This window comes from Argiope bruennichi, chromosome 4 (assembly GCF_947563725.1).
Source record: "Argiope bruennichi chromosome 4, qqArgBrue1.1, whole genome shotgun sequence".
NCBI classification, from domain to species: Eukaryota; Metazoa; Arthropoda; class Arachnida; order Araneae; family Araneidae; genus Argiope; species Argiope bruennichi.
In genome coordinates, this window is record NC_079154.1 from 36,189,696 (window position 1) to 36,205,750 (window position 16,055).

Here is a 16,055-nt window from a genome sequence, read left to right on the forward strand (position 1 = left end):
TGTTGCAATATGCTTGGGACAACAGTAAATTTTCATACAAACTTGCAAAATTAGTTACAATTTTCAACAACAGATGGCGCTGCAATCTGAAAAAATCTAAACTACGATATTTTCTAAATATCCACCATGCGCAGCAATAACATAGCGTAGTATCATAATGAAATGAGCAGAAACTCGTGTATACGTATCAAGCGGGATGGTTTCATATGCATAACAGATGTATTGCTTCAGTTGTTCAATTGTTTCTGGATTGTAGCGGTTCACCTGGTCTTTCAAGTGTCCCCACAGAAAGAAGTCGCAGGGATTCATGTCTAGCGATTTCAAAATTTTTCAAACAGATCCTTTATTGTATCGCTCTTCGGTCCTTTGGTTACATCAAACTTTCGTTGAAAACTTCGTCTTGCTGCAACAACACTGTGTTATAGGCGGTGGAAGTTCAACCTCCAGAAAAATCCTCTGTTCTAAGGAATAAACCATTTTTTCACAACAAACTTTCAATCTGTGAACAGCACACGCTTACAACAGAAAGACGACACAGAATGGCGAACTCACAGACTGCGTATTCTTCTATATCTTTCACCTCGCCTGCAGCGCCATCTGTTGTTGTAAATTTTAACTAATTCCACAAGTTTGTCTGATTGAAAATTTACTGTTGTCCCAAGCATATTGCAACAAACGGTGTATTTCTATCACTGCCCGTTTAGTTTTTATTGATTTTTGAAATATACCGGTCATTTTTGAAACACCCGGTATATATTTATAACAAGATAAAAAAAATATAACTCTGTAAGATATTAATGCTATCTTTAATCTATTCATTTTCAATAATTGACAAAATCAAAGAACCATCTCACGAGCTAAAAGTGCTGTAACCAATTTCGCCAATTTTCATTTTATTTGAAAGTCTATGACCCCACCCCCATATTGCCTGCCTCTACAATAGGACAGATTTCGCCACTTTGCAAGTATAGATAACCAGAAAGAATTCTCCATATTTATTGAGAAAGTTAAAAGAGTGTCTATGCTCTTTAATAAATATGACATCTCAAGAATATTATAAAATACTTTCTGGTCTTGCAAATAATGTGAAGAATGTGTTGCTTAAGAGCAATATCACAGTCTGTTCATAGGTCTGAAATTTGTAATCATAAATTTATTAAAAAGTTGTATATAATATCGAAATTTACTGAAATTTATTAAAAGATTTTATAACTGGAAATCTCATTTATTTTATATAAATTAAAAACTCTGAAAATTATGAGGATTGAATACGTAAGAATAAAGAACCCAGTTAGTACTGTAAATACATCAATAATCCTGTTTGCTAATCACAATTGATGATTAAAAATATTTTATTGAATGAGAAAAAAATAAAGTTAAGATGCAAACTTAATTGAAATTAAATGCAATTAGAATGAACCAATGGTCACCAAAGACGGGTAGTAATTAAATAATTTCCATTAGCATGCAATTTTTCGTGAGAAAATTATGCTTTCTTATTAAATTTTTCAGCAAATTTCTGATATAAAAAGGTTTAATGTTAAAAGGGAAATATTCCCAGGAAAAAATACGATTTTCTTTATACTTGATAATTGAAATCTTACACGTCAATTTTTAGAATGCCTAATTTCTAAATCCTTAATATAAAAAGAAGTAGGCATCATGCTTCTTAATCATTAGTTTAAATTGATTCGTATCACGATAGCATCTTTCATGACGTAAATGTAGTTTTCTTCCGGCGAGCATCGAGAACTTTCTGACTCGTCTGGCGAGCATCGATTTGTTTCCCAGTCGATAACTACGACTAAATATCACTGGATGAGAAAAGACAAGTTCTTAACTTTTACCCTTCAAGAAAGTCGAGAAATCTTTTTACTAGGTTCTCTAAAATAAAAACAAGATTGGTGTAACTCACTGAATTTGGAAGTAGATATTTTTAAGAATTTCCATTATAGTTTTGAAAAAAGAGTTATTTAAAATTATCTATTAATTTATTAAACGTAAATCTATTAATTTTGGGTATATAACCATTTAATAAAAACCCTTTAAATTAATGAGAATTAAATTTTAAATAAGGGTAGAAAAATTAGATGTTACAGGAAATAAGGACGGAAAATAGATGACCTCTCATAGCTTAGTTTCAATGAAATTATATTAGAATACGGCTAATTTCTCAAAGTTTTGAATTTGATGTTGAAAATAACATTTTTAAGGCAATAATTCTTGCGTCTATAACTGGTGAAAAAGAATAGTGATATAGATACCCATTCAAAGGATATATTGAGCAAGAAGTCCAACAATTTCATTGGTTAATGGTCTTATATTCCGCAAGAAAACATGAACATACATGCAGCAAAACACAGTTGAATCGTGCAGAAAGACAAAAGTTTTAGAAATCAACAATGTACACGTAAATCGTAAATTAACTAATTGCACAAGAGTGCTCGGCGAATTGCTCGACACTCCAAAAAAAAAAAAAATCTTCCTAGTGTGAGAACTCCGGTTTTATAGTCTTCTGGATATGGAATTTTCTAGAAGAATTTCCGGATCTCGACTTCTAAAGGAGGTAATGTCATAATTTTCATATTTTCCAGAACTTTAATTTATGTTGCCAAATTTGGGAACTAATGATCTAGCATCCATCTTGCATTCATTAATCATCACAATGAATCTGTCTTTCCATTGAAAACTCTAACATGACAAGAAAGTAATATTATAAATTTGTAACAATAAAATTTCTAGTCATGTCGCATTAGTCAATGGCAACTAAAACAAATTTCATAGCATAGTTTCACATGACTTATTGAAAAAGATATCCAGTCAAAGATATACAATAAATATGTGTGATTGTAAAAGAAGAAATTTGTAGGAGTAAATAAAAATATATAAAACTCGTGAACATTCTTTCTTTCCCTTTCCCCTCCAAAAATACCTATTACATGATGCTGTGATTACGTGATTTTGAAAAAACCCCGGGGGGCACCTCGAAATGAGATTGAGATGCTTCCGGTATGGTGGTTGGATCTCGACACCCTGGTGGGTACATAAATAGGTGGGGGATCTGGCTCCTCCCATCGATGAAGGGACATATTTAATTCGGGAAGGGTTGTACCTTGGCCGGTGATGGCCCTTAGGACTCAACCACAGTTCCCGCCAATGTTACTGTTGCGGCGGTCTGTTCATTCAGTATTCTTTTTCCATTTTCCTTCGGGCGGGTCGGAGAGTCAGTGATATGACTGACGTGATTTTGCAATCAAATGCTTTTAAATATTTATAAAATTCCTCAGGAGGAATCATAAATCACATTTTACTCAAATATTTTGTTTCTAATTATTTTTAATTAGGTATTTTTGATATGCTCTCTACATAATTTTGACAACTTTCATCTAAACAATCGATTTTAACAATATTTCAGAAAGAAAAAAACACACACTCTTTTCTTTGTCTTGATATTTCATTTCAAATGCCTGTAATTACCCAAATAAAAGACAATTTAAACTTGGCCAAATAAGTAATTTACCGGCTATTTGCGATAGGCATGGTATTTTGAACATAGAAGGGTTCCAAATGATCTAAATAATTTTATTTTACCGTTGTTTGGGCTCATATTAAATGGGCTATTTAAAAACAACACTCAATCTAAATTTTTATAAATTCCCCTGGTCCTACAATCAGTCCCCGTCATTCAAATAATTTTGGTATCCGAGAAAATTATTGTAACTATTTAAATGTAACTAAATTTTGGTACAAATTAATATTTATTAAAACATTACTTTGGAAAAACTTATCTTATTAACCCTTTGAAGGGCCATTTTTTTCTAGTCATATTATGTTATAATAATTTTAGGCTTGAAATTAGAATAAGAAAAGAGATTCATTTAGCTTATTAGATAAATTTAATTTGATTAATTAATTATTTTCGTTAATTAATAATTAAGTAACAAATCAAGACATCATTTTGTCTGAAATAAAGAACTGAAGCATCTAAGTTTGACTTACTAAAAAAAATGTGTCAGAACTTATGCCAACCTACATAATTTCATCCAAAGATTGATAAATTTGGTGGGAAGCATACTTCCCACGGCCCTAGAAAGGGTTAACCTAACTGTTTTAATATCATCTATTTAATTATATAATGAACAAAAATCGAAACAATCCATTGAAGGGATAAATGCAAGTCACTTGTATCCGATTGTGCAGAATAAGCAGTGAAAAAATTCAAGATTATTGAGATTAACCAAGATGGTTTGATGGATTTAGTTGAAATATTCTTTTAATGTGGCATGGCTTCAAAACAGTGATTGTAGGATGAATTAAATCTTAAAAATTATTGAACAGTTTGTAATTTTGTGGCTTTTGCAACTATAGAAATTTATCAAGAATTCCAAAATAATATATATTTACCCTTTGATAAAACGGGAAAAAAATATTTACGAGACTCTCGATGACCTGAAAGGCTTAGTAAAGACTCTTAAAAAAATGAAGAATTTTAAACTTTTACGCAAAAATGGATTATAGAATAATAATGAAGGTTATATTTTAAAGTATAATAGGTTTTACTTTCAAAATATGAATTGTAACTGAACGGGAAAGTAACATTGCATTAAGCATTTATTTTAAGAAGTACTTTAGATGCTGTGCGTATTTTAGACGGTTAGCGAGAAGAACAGTTAGAACTAATTAATTGACGGCCCTTTCAGAGGATGAGAAAAGCAAACGGATTCTTCCATCATCACCTTAGTTGTTAGCCTTGGCATAAACCGCAAGAATTGAGAACCTCACAAAGTGTGTGTGTTTTGGAAAATTAAGAATAGCAAGTCAAGCTCAAAATGAAAGAAAAAAAAAATTGAAACAAAGAAGCGATTATTCTTTCTTGGTGGTTATAATCTCACATGTTGATATATCTAGGCCAAAAGAGAATAAATCATGATCATAGGTTATGTGATACTTTTTGTAAGTTGGGATCTTGGGCCACTTTACCTCCCTGGATAATTTTCAGGGGGGTTTAGTTTAGTTTAGTTTAGTTATATTAACGTCCCGTTGTAAAGCAACACTAGGGCTATTTTGGGACGGACCTCGTCATTTTGAACCGTGGTCAGATGACGAGGACGACACCTGATCTGGCACCCCCCTCTCCACACCACACCACACCACGAACCTGAAATCCTACGGCTCACAAGCCGAGACCTAATCACCAGGCCACTACGGCCCGATTTTCAGAGGAGAGTGGGATTTATGGGAGAAACCAAGAACAAGCATTTAACATTTACAATAAATAATCCGTTAGTAAAAAGCATATTAGTTAACCATTTTACACTAGTTTTTGAAAAAAAAAAGAAATGAAAAAGAAAAGAGTAACTTGAAGACAGAATTTAAACTTTTTCCTCTTTTTAATGTCATCAACCATAAGATTTCTTAATTCACTTGGGTCGCTGGTAAGCAAAAGTGGAATCATGCAAAATAGTATAAAAGATCTATTTTTTTAAATATATATTTTTTGTGAAGATTTAGATAGTAAATATTTAATTTTTTTTCTTTCATTCAAACAATTCCGAGAAAATAGATCTATTTGATTTGTGATATTCCAATCAATATTCAAGTCAAAACCCCATCAAATTAAATCTTGAAATATTCTCTTTTCACTATAAAGTTTTTAACGAAAAGTTATATTTAATATTAACCCTACAGTGCATCGCACAGCCATTTGCTTATAAGTTTTTATTTTTTTTAAGTTATAAGTTACAAGGAGCAACAATAAGTGATTGAGAAACATTTTTTAAATGCTTTTTGATAAATTTTGTAGTAAAGACTGATATATAACAAACGCGGTAATAGAATGAGATTTAATTTGAAAGTTTAAGGAAATACCAGGATGAGTATTTAATAAATAATTCTACTATTAAAAATACTGCAAATTTTTTTTTCTTCTGCATTCTAAAAAATATATTAATAAAAAGGGAATTTTATTTTTTATTGCAGATTTATTATAATGCGATTTGTATCATTGAGATATTGTTTAATTCATAATGTAAATGTTTGGCACATACTATTTTTTTAAATTTCATGAAAAAAACAATGAATTTTTTAAAAATTATATACAATTTTTGTGTGAAAAAATAACAAGGCACACATTCTAGGGTTAACCCATCATAGTTAAGTGTAATAATATTAGTCTTATTGTTAATGTAACTTTCTTTTAGAAAATAAATAAGCACATGATTTGATTGTAAAAAAAAAAGTTTCATTTTTTTAACAAATAAATTCTGATTCCCCCCCCTTTTTTTTTTCATTTCTTATGCTGACCTTGCTAGACCAAAATGTGTGAAATTTGGCACAAATCGATCTGCAAACGGATCTTTGCATGATTATTTCTTTTCTTTGAAAGTTATTTTCCAGTTATTTATTATCCCCAAAAATGATATATTATTTCGCTGAAAGACTCACGAAGGCCCCTCTCCAGAAAACTCTCCAGGTAAATATCTTTAAAATATTGCTTTTGCGTGCATTTATTGCATCTCATTAAACAATAAAAAAGCATTACGCTTCTGGTAGAAAACGCTTAAACTCACCCTTACCCGAAGGGGGGGGATTGAGACGCTTGAGTTCTTTTTGCATGTGGAAAGCCATTTGGAACACATTTCTGAGTAAAAATTTATACTGAACAATTGAATCATCCTCTCATGAAAACATGAAATATTAGTCGAATTTCCTCAAATGTAATGCGAGTTAGAAAAAAATAATGGGGATTTACCAAAAGTAAAATCTGTGTTTCAAGATAAAATGCGCATTATCCTTATTGAGACAAAAAAAAAAAAAAATGTAAGGAAAATCGAATTTTTTGTCCAAGACATCACAGCATAATGTTTAAAGCTACATTCGTGTATCTCAATTCAATTTTTAAAAATTTCTTCTGAATTATATAACAGCGATAAAGCGCACACACGCAAGAAAATGTGCTTAATATCATCGCAACACGCGTGAGTTTAAATTTAACCACTGAAATAATAAAAAATATATTTCTTTAAAATATATTTGAAATATTTTAAAGAATTTATAAAAAATAGACAAACAATTCTTATACCGCTTTAAATGTTATCGCGTTTTGAATTTTAAATGGATATGGTAATGATTATATGCTTCGAAATTATTAAAGAAAAGAGAGTAAAATTTTAATTGTTTTTCAATTAAAAAATTAATTAAATCGTTATAAAATCTTTTTTAATCGAGCACGTGGTGGATGTGATTATGGATAAGGGGAATCACTTTAAAAACAAAACAAAGGCTTTTATTTTATGTCAACATAAAAAGAAATTAGTAGTGAAACGTATAGCCAACATTGGCTTATATATATATATATATATATATATATATATATATATATATATATATATATATATATACAGGGTGTTGCCAGATTCGACAGACAAATTCAGAGGGGTGATAGTAGGCATCAAGAGGATAATCTCCATACTGCATAGGATCCCAAACGTAGTAGTTTAGTTGGTGCAAATTGCAAAAATATAGGGAGTCGAATGATTGTTGGAAACTGTAAAAAATTAACAAAAAAATAACAAATGGTGTTTCAACTATGAATTGTTTTTAAATGAAAACATATTCTTAAAAGTTTTTTTTTTTTTTCATGCTGGTAATATGTGGATTTGATGATCTAGGGGGTCGTAAATTATTGAATACGAAAAAGTAGTTTAGAACACATAATTTGCAAAAATATAAAACTGGAAGAAAAATAAAAGTTTTAAAATGTACGGAATTTTATATTCTATAATTTGATGTAAGCGTGTAGTGTGGAACTGTGGAGTTTTAAAGATATTCAATAAAAATTGAATGGGAACCAGAAAACATCGCTGCAACATCTTTATTCCTACTATGAATGTGTATGTCGAATTCTGCAATACCCTGTATATACACAGATACATATTACAGTTACAGCTAACATATCGAAATGAAAAAGTTTCAATACAATTGGATAACCACTGAGATTTGAATCCATAGATCCCCACAAAGCACTTAACTATTCAAGACCTAATAGTGTATGAAATTTGGTTGCTCTAAGGCAAATGGACTATCCATTAGAAAATTTTGAAAGAGCTTTAAATTATCAAAGCGCACAAACATTTATAAATTTAAGTATTAAAACATTCCTTATTTTTATTTTTCTGAATACAAAAAGGATTGTATGTATATATATATATATATATATATATATATATATATATATATATATATATATATATATATATATATATATATTTTAGACTATCTTGGGGTCTAAAAATAGTATGTGAAGACGTATTTATACACACATCAAAAACAAAACGAACTAGATGCATGACATTTGATATGTATCAATTTTTGAAAAAGAATAAGCCAAAGGAATTCAATCTGTCCATCTGTATGAATCTGAATGCAATAACACAAAATGGCGAATTATAGTTTCACCATAGTGTTATTGGATACTTTGAACCTCGTCCCAGTAGTAGACTATATCTAAATTTCTGTTCAGATTTAGAGCTCTAACGAAGAAATCATACTTCGTTGCATTTTTCGAGTAATTACGTGTGTACACATGTGTATGTAAGAGAATAACTGGCACTATTTTCATTAACGAATTTGTTCCAAAATATCATGCAGATATACAATTTTGAATTACAGATTGCAAAATAAATTTTATGACTTGTCCTATCATTAAATTATTCTGTTAAGATACAGACAGACGAAAGGGCAAATGCACAAACATAATCCCAAAAGTCATAACTTTTGATGATTATAATCCATTTGCTTTGCTCAGTTCGCATGCGAAGAAATTAAAATGCGAAGCAAGAAATATCTATCTGTTATTCGTTCTCATGATGTATGTCAGCAAAGTAATAACGACGTTGCATTCATTTATACAGCTGCGGGAGTAAGTGAAGCCAGCTTATTAGGAAAACATCACGTTATAAAATAGTTATATGCGCGAAAAAGAAATATCATTTTATTACCTAAATTCTAATTGATGACGGCAGTTATAGTTATCTAGGTTCGACCTTGCATTTATATGACGTAAATCCTTTACTGTCTCTCTGTGCAATAATGCTTATGTTATTCAATACATTAAGGCATCAATGAAGTGTTTATGCGAGTATATCTCCAAATACGTGATGAATTTGCAAGCGAGCTCCAACTTGATTTAATGAGCCGTTTTGAATTACAAGAGTCATTAAAGTGTTCTAACTCAATTATTTTTAAATGGGCAATATTCCGAAATCTCATATAATGATAATTTGAATACGTTATGATATTAACGATAACTGACACAATTATATATAACCTGTTCCATATATATTATATAATTTTCTCTTGCTTCCTGATGCAAATCCCATTTTTTTATACAATAATTTCTTACACGCGTTCTACAAAAGTTTATGATCATTGTAATTTTCACACTGCAAGTGAAGGAATAAAAATCTCTAACATCTACGGCATATATTCCATATATATCTAATATTTCCTATATTAAACCAACGTGTCGTAGAAATCCTTACATGATTCACTTATAAGGCTTTTCTTGGTAAAAATTCCTCACACTTTGCTCCTGTGTTCTGATGCGAACAGACACTTTTCTATTGGTTCACCCGGGGTATAAACCATGCCTTCCCGTGGAAAAATAAATTGAAGTTGATTCAAAATTTCCCTTCTTTTTGGCCACTTCCAAAACTAGTGCACATGCGCGCACACACACACCTTCACAATAGCTATGCTCTTGAAATAATTTTCTATCCTCTCGAGCTCCAAAATCACTGCTAGTTTAACCCTTTAAAAGGCCATTTTTTTCTAGTCATAATATAGTAAAATATTTTTAGGAATGAGACTGGCTTAAGGAAAGTGATTCATTTAACATTTCAGATAAATTTAATTTGATTAATTTATTGTGTTAATTAATAATTTAGTAACAAATCAAGACATACCATTGTGTGTGAGACAAGGAACTGTAGCACCTAAATTTCCGTCTAATTGAAAAATTTGTCAGAACTTAAGCCAATCTACATACTTTCATCCAATAGATGAAATAGGTGGGAAACATACTTCCATCTATGAAATTGGATGAAACATACTTTCATCCAATTTCATAGATGAATTTGGTGGGAAACATACTTCCCATTGCCTTACAAAGGGTTAATTTTCGAGTTGCGCGGACTTTAAATTTTCTTCCGGAATCAGTGCTCTGAGGTTTACAAACTCCTAAAATTATATAAGATCGAAATTCTTTCTCAGGATAATTTCTGACATGCTTTCTGCTGTTTATTTACTAGTTTCAGTGTTTTGATTTCGTCATGGCTTGGACAAAAACAATCTTGTCAAAAGATAAAAAATTGAGCTATATCCATGATTTAGTTTAGTTATATTAAAGTCCTATTTGAAATCAGAGCTGGGGTTAGCTTGGGGCAGACATCGTAATTCAGAATCCCAATCAGATAAAGACACCTGAGCTAACCCCCACTCTTTAAGTTTCCTCACCACACCAAGGGAAGGATACTTGGCTGCCGAAGTCAAATTTAACGAACACAAGGCTCGTATGCATGGTGATCTTCAGTGGCACAAACTAAGAACCTTCTAGCTCTGAGGTCAAGACCTTACCATCAGGCTACTGCGGCCCAAATTATATCCATGAAGTTTTAAAAAATAAAAAAGCATTAAAGCACTTCACGAATCCTCAAGATTTAGCTTCCACAATTCAAGTTCTACACATATATGTTTATATAATGATGTTGTAATATATAGTCATCTTGAAGGAAAGGGAAATGAAATAATGAAAATTAAAAAAAAAAAACAGTTTATTGTAAAGTTATTTGTTGTTAGATGAGATTAATTAATTAGTATTGGGTCCGTCAAGACCGTTTGAGAGAAACGAGAAAACCAGGTTTCACATGTGAAATTAGAAACCAGGAAGAATAGGTTTCCTGAAATCTTCTCTCGTGCTTCTTTATAAAAGTATTATTCTTTCACCCCCCGTATAAAAATTAGGTACCTTGGACAAGGGCGTAAATGCCCCGAGTTTTCAGATTTTTATTTTCAATCCCTCCCATGAGTATTTTGTGCTTCTCAGTATAGTAAAGTGAAACTGAATATACATTTTAAATATTCATTTGTCGACTAATTGTAAAATTACCATTTCAGTAGCAAGATTGCATACCACATCTCATTTATCTAAGTGTTTGAATTATTGTGTTTATATTCATAAGAGATTTGGTTGAAAATTTCGTTCGGAACTAAACTTTAGATACAGTGTAACAAAATTTAGTCATTTAATTCTTTGCATTCTGTACTTATCATTTTCATATACATCCAGTAGACGTACAAAATTCTTACATATACTTTTCATAAAAAAATTTGAAAAAAAAATCTACAAATTTGGTGCGAGGACCATGTACCAAATTTCATTCATTTAGCTCAAAGCATTTTTTAATCGTAACGTTCATAGACAGATAAAATTCAAAAGCTGTGTTTTCCGGTGGATGTGTCTGGTATACTGAAATGTCAAATCTCAAGGTCAAATTTTTTCTTTATCTTTTATGCTTCGTATCGGTGCACATAAAAAAAGGAAAAGAGGAAATTGGCAACCTTTTAACAGGCGGAATAAACACCATTTCGGAAAGGAAACAGGAACTAAACAAAAGAATGGTATAACAATTTAAGACAGTTTAATTTATAGCTATTAAATCAATATCTAACAATGAACTTAAGTGAACAGAAAAATAAAAATTAGAAATTCTTAGAACACTAATAATTTGAAATCTTAAAATAAATAAAAGTCATTGTGGCTATATATGTATGTATGTTCCATATCTCATCCTAAACGACTGGGCCGATTTCATTCAACATTCATTTCATTTCATTTGCGCTACTATTCTTTAGAACAAAAAGAATCCCGCCAACTTTTCAAAGGGCAAAAGTCAATTAAATATCCTTTAATTATAAATTAACCCAAATTGCGCAATTTTTTGCAGTAATTTCGGAGAAAATTATTTTACAAAAATATTTTAATAAGATTTTAAAATTCAAACCTCGAGATACTTATGAATTAAATTTGATACATCGTAAATACAGATAACATCATATTTGGATCCAAATTCTTCGTGGGGTTGATCATCTGACGATATGCAAAAACGCATTTTCTTGAATAGTTGAAATTTCTTATGTTTTCTTGTGATGTCTTCCGTGTCAAATTTTTGTTCTAATCAATGGGAAAAAACGTTTTCAAATATATATTATTCTTTTCTGGAACTTTTGTATTAACTGCATCCCAAATAAATTAATAAAGAACGCACTTTAGTAAGTTCTTTCATAAGTATTGTTTGCCAAAGCCATATAATTTAAAAATACACAAGTACATTTATTTAGACAGTATGCAAGAAAATTTTGAGAAGACCACTCTTGCTAGTTCAGTTTGTTTACAAAACAGCAAACTCATCATAGTGTTAGCAAATTCTTCAATTTCTTGAATTTTAACTTAATATCCAACAATCAGTTTATTTTAATTCTCATAAACAGGTGCATGATATCAACATTTGGCCCATTTTCATTTAGAAAGCAAAACCGCATTTCAATCCAAATTCGGACTTTAATTTGGAAACCCGCTTTAAGTTTAGCCAAAATGCTAAATTTTCGTTTGTCCATGGGTAGATTCTGAAATAATTTCAAATAAAACAACATACTGAAGCAAACCGGAATAATATCATATTGTTGCATTATTTGCGAGTTGGCTGATTTCATTAATTAGATTAGAATTCCATTTTGAAAGTAATTGAGGCTATATAGATTCAACTCATAAGTTTAATACTTAGAAGACGTATACGAATTTTCAAAATTTTTTGTTGCTTCTATTACAAAAGTAGAAATTTTAGAAATAATGCATCAAATAAATAAAAATAGCATCTAACTAGAAAGTATAATCTAAGATGATTATAAAAAACTAGAATCTTGAAAAAAAATACAAAAAAATGTAAAAAACAGTCATTATTTCTGCCTATTAATATCCTTATTAAAACTATTTATCATAAAAAATTTTATTTCTTAGAAAAATTGACAATTTCTAAAATTTCGAACAATTATTCTGTTTTTAATTTGGAAATCAGTAGCTTTATGGAAATTTCACTGTACACGATCTAGAACAAGATAAATAAAATTAATTAGATATCGAAGTTAAGTACGATACGAAATTATATACACAAATTAATACAGTAAATATTTGTTTGAATTTCAGTAAATTTAAAGAAGTTTAAAACAAAAATATCCGCAGATAATTGGAAGGAATTTTATAAAATAAGAAATCTAGATTCATATATTGCATCTAACTTAAAATGTTTTAATTCGTTTAGTATTTTTTTTATTAATTTTTAATGTGTTGTAAGATTAAAATCTATCTGTAACAAAAATGCTAAAACTAATATAGGAGTTATTATAAATTTTCCCTTAAAGAAAAATCCAAATTATTAATTTATAAAAGCATAATGAAAATGTATTAAGAAAACAGACATTGCATAATATATGTTAATAAGATTGCTGCATTTATAATTTATATATTTCAGTCAATATTAAATGCGGTATATAAGAAAAAAATAAGATTTTTTTTTAAAATTTACAATTTTTTAATTAATCAAGCTTTTAAAAATCAAAATTTTATTGCATAAATGCTACTTACTTAAATTCCAAGCATAGCAAATAAATTGGATAGATCTCTATAAATCAATCTAATTGAAAGGAAATCCTTTTACCAAAAAAGAAGTTTATATACTTATTTGCAACTGAGTTCCATGACAAAAATATGCATTTGAAAACGGACACCACAATCAATGTATTTGTGAAGTTTATATTTTTATTCTTGAATTTGTTTGAATGAACACTTTGTTGGGTTCATCAATGTTCATTAACAGTTGCAGTTGCAGTGTTATTCGTCCTTCCATAAAATAAAAAAAGAAAAAGAAAACAGAAGTATCCAAAAACAAAAAAAGAATTCATTCTGAATCATTTAATTCATTTAAATGAATCATATCGTTAAAGAATCATTCGTCAATTTTTTTAGTTGCCAGATTATAATTCATGAACAATATATTCGTGATTTCATAACCTATCAGTAAACTTGAGCAATATTTATTCTACGACAAATGAATTAACAGTCGAACAGCTGTCCACAGGATTGCATCAGAGACAAGTCTAAAAAATAACAAACAGATCAAATGACTTCATAACTGATGACATATCTTGTGTCACTGTGCTTGCAGTTTTCATGTTTTAGTTTTTACATTTAGATTGTTAATAAGATGCATAATTGGTAAAATAAAAAACTTAGAATATTTTAAAAATACAAACTTTAAAATACTTTAAATTTTTTTTTTTATATATGTTACGGCCAAAGCCCGAAATCGGGCAGTTCGCGAATTGGCCGGCCAATTCGCGAACTGGCCAACGTTGCTGTAAACTTACCAGCCAATGTCCGATTTTTTCTTGATTTCAGGCTTTGGCCGACCGATTCGCGAAGTGGCGTGGGACGATCGGCCAAAGTAGGAAGAAAGGAATCAAGAGCAGATTGTTTTACACACTATTAAAAATAAAGTATTTAAAAATGAGTACTTCTGTGTACCTTTTTTTTTTTAAGTACAATTGTTTCAGAAACGAGTTCAAATATAAGTACCACTTCTGAGTTAAAAATAAGCTTGTAATATATAAAAATATGATCTCGTATTATTCTGTTCTCATATTAAAGCCATAATAGAAATTATTCAGTGAACGTATATGCTGTAACAACATGATATCGTGAAAATTTGATTTGCGCCCGTCAAAATGAACGAATTATATCTTGAGCAAAGGAGTTGCGTATCTTATATGAATAGAAAGGCAAATTGAGTTCTCAGTTTTCAATTACCTTTAAGGGTGATCCTTAGTCTTTTTCTGCTCCATGGACCTAATGTTAAAGATCTCAGATCACATTGTCTCCCGAAATATCGCTTCAAAAATATTAAATTTTTTGCAAAGACAAATAGCAAATATAAGGGCTAATTAAAACAAATATGAAGGAAATATAGTTTTGTTATTAATATCATCTGTCGAATTTCACCTACAGCATGACCTTATTTATATTTTATACATAAATGTCATTATATTTATTTACAACTAGCCTCCTTTGACGACCAGCCGGTTCGCCAGTATTAATCATTGCTAAAATGTTCAATTAATGCAACTTGTTCTCTTGTAGCTTTTTCAAAATATTTTTGAGCTTCATATTTTGGCAGTTATATGATTCAGTCATACTTTTATGTAGGCCTTAAACAGTTCTGTTCGTTGTACTACTTTCTCCAATGTTCTGTCAGTATCCATATTTCTACTTTAAATTAAAGTGGAAATGTTAAATTGCAATCAATATAAAAACTTTTTATATTGAAGCTAACAATGTCTTTTTTTAAATATGAAAATTGAAATCAGAGTCGTTTGGCAGTGAAATTATATGTGCACTGCAGAATAATTTATATAATATTTTAAAGAATTAATCAACAAAAATTTCTCTGATTCATCGTAAAATTAATTTTTTACTTTCAAAAGATTTAAATGATGCAAATAAAAATATTTTATTTTATTTCAGTCAATAAATGAACTTATAAAAAATTACGAATTTTAAATTTTACACAGTTCTTAGGTCCCAAGGAATCATATTCTGCGAAATACTCTTGACACTTCAACTTTTAAATAACTAAATAAACGTCCCTATCTTCTGCCATGAATCTGACCGATTTATGAAGTTTTTACGCATCAATTTTAGAACAATCAACATTTTTATAATCACAGGCCAGTCACTGTCAAGAAATCCTGGCAGAAGATAAACATATCTTCATTGAGACAGTCGGTGAAGTAGTCTAAAATCGCCAGTTTTTATAGAAGAGTGATATTGAAATTTCATAAATCAGTCAGTTTTAGTGATTGATTTAGTTGGTTGGAGTTCAACAATTTTTATTTAAAATATTGGTGTCTCAAGAATATTTTGTTAAATATGATTCAAAGGGCAG

The 16,055-nt window shown here is 29.8% G+C and overlaps 1 protein-coding gene across 1 annotated transcript in view; it reads right to left on the reverse strand.

Annotated features, from left to right (window-relative positions):
- Positions 1-13,850, reverse strand: part of LOC129966782 (monocarboxylate transporter 9-like) — an 80,217-nt gene extending 66,367 nt beyond the window's left edge. Inside the window, exon 1 of the mRNA XM_056081343.1 lies at positions 13,700-13,850. The gene's annotated coding sequence lies outside the window, so the exon portion shown is untranslated. The remainder of the gene's footprint in view (positions 1-13,699) is intronic.
- Between the last annotated feature and the right edge of the window lie 2,205 nt (positions 13,851-16,055).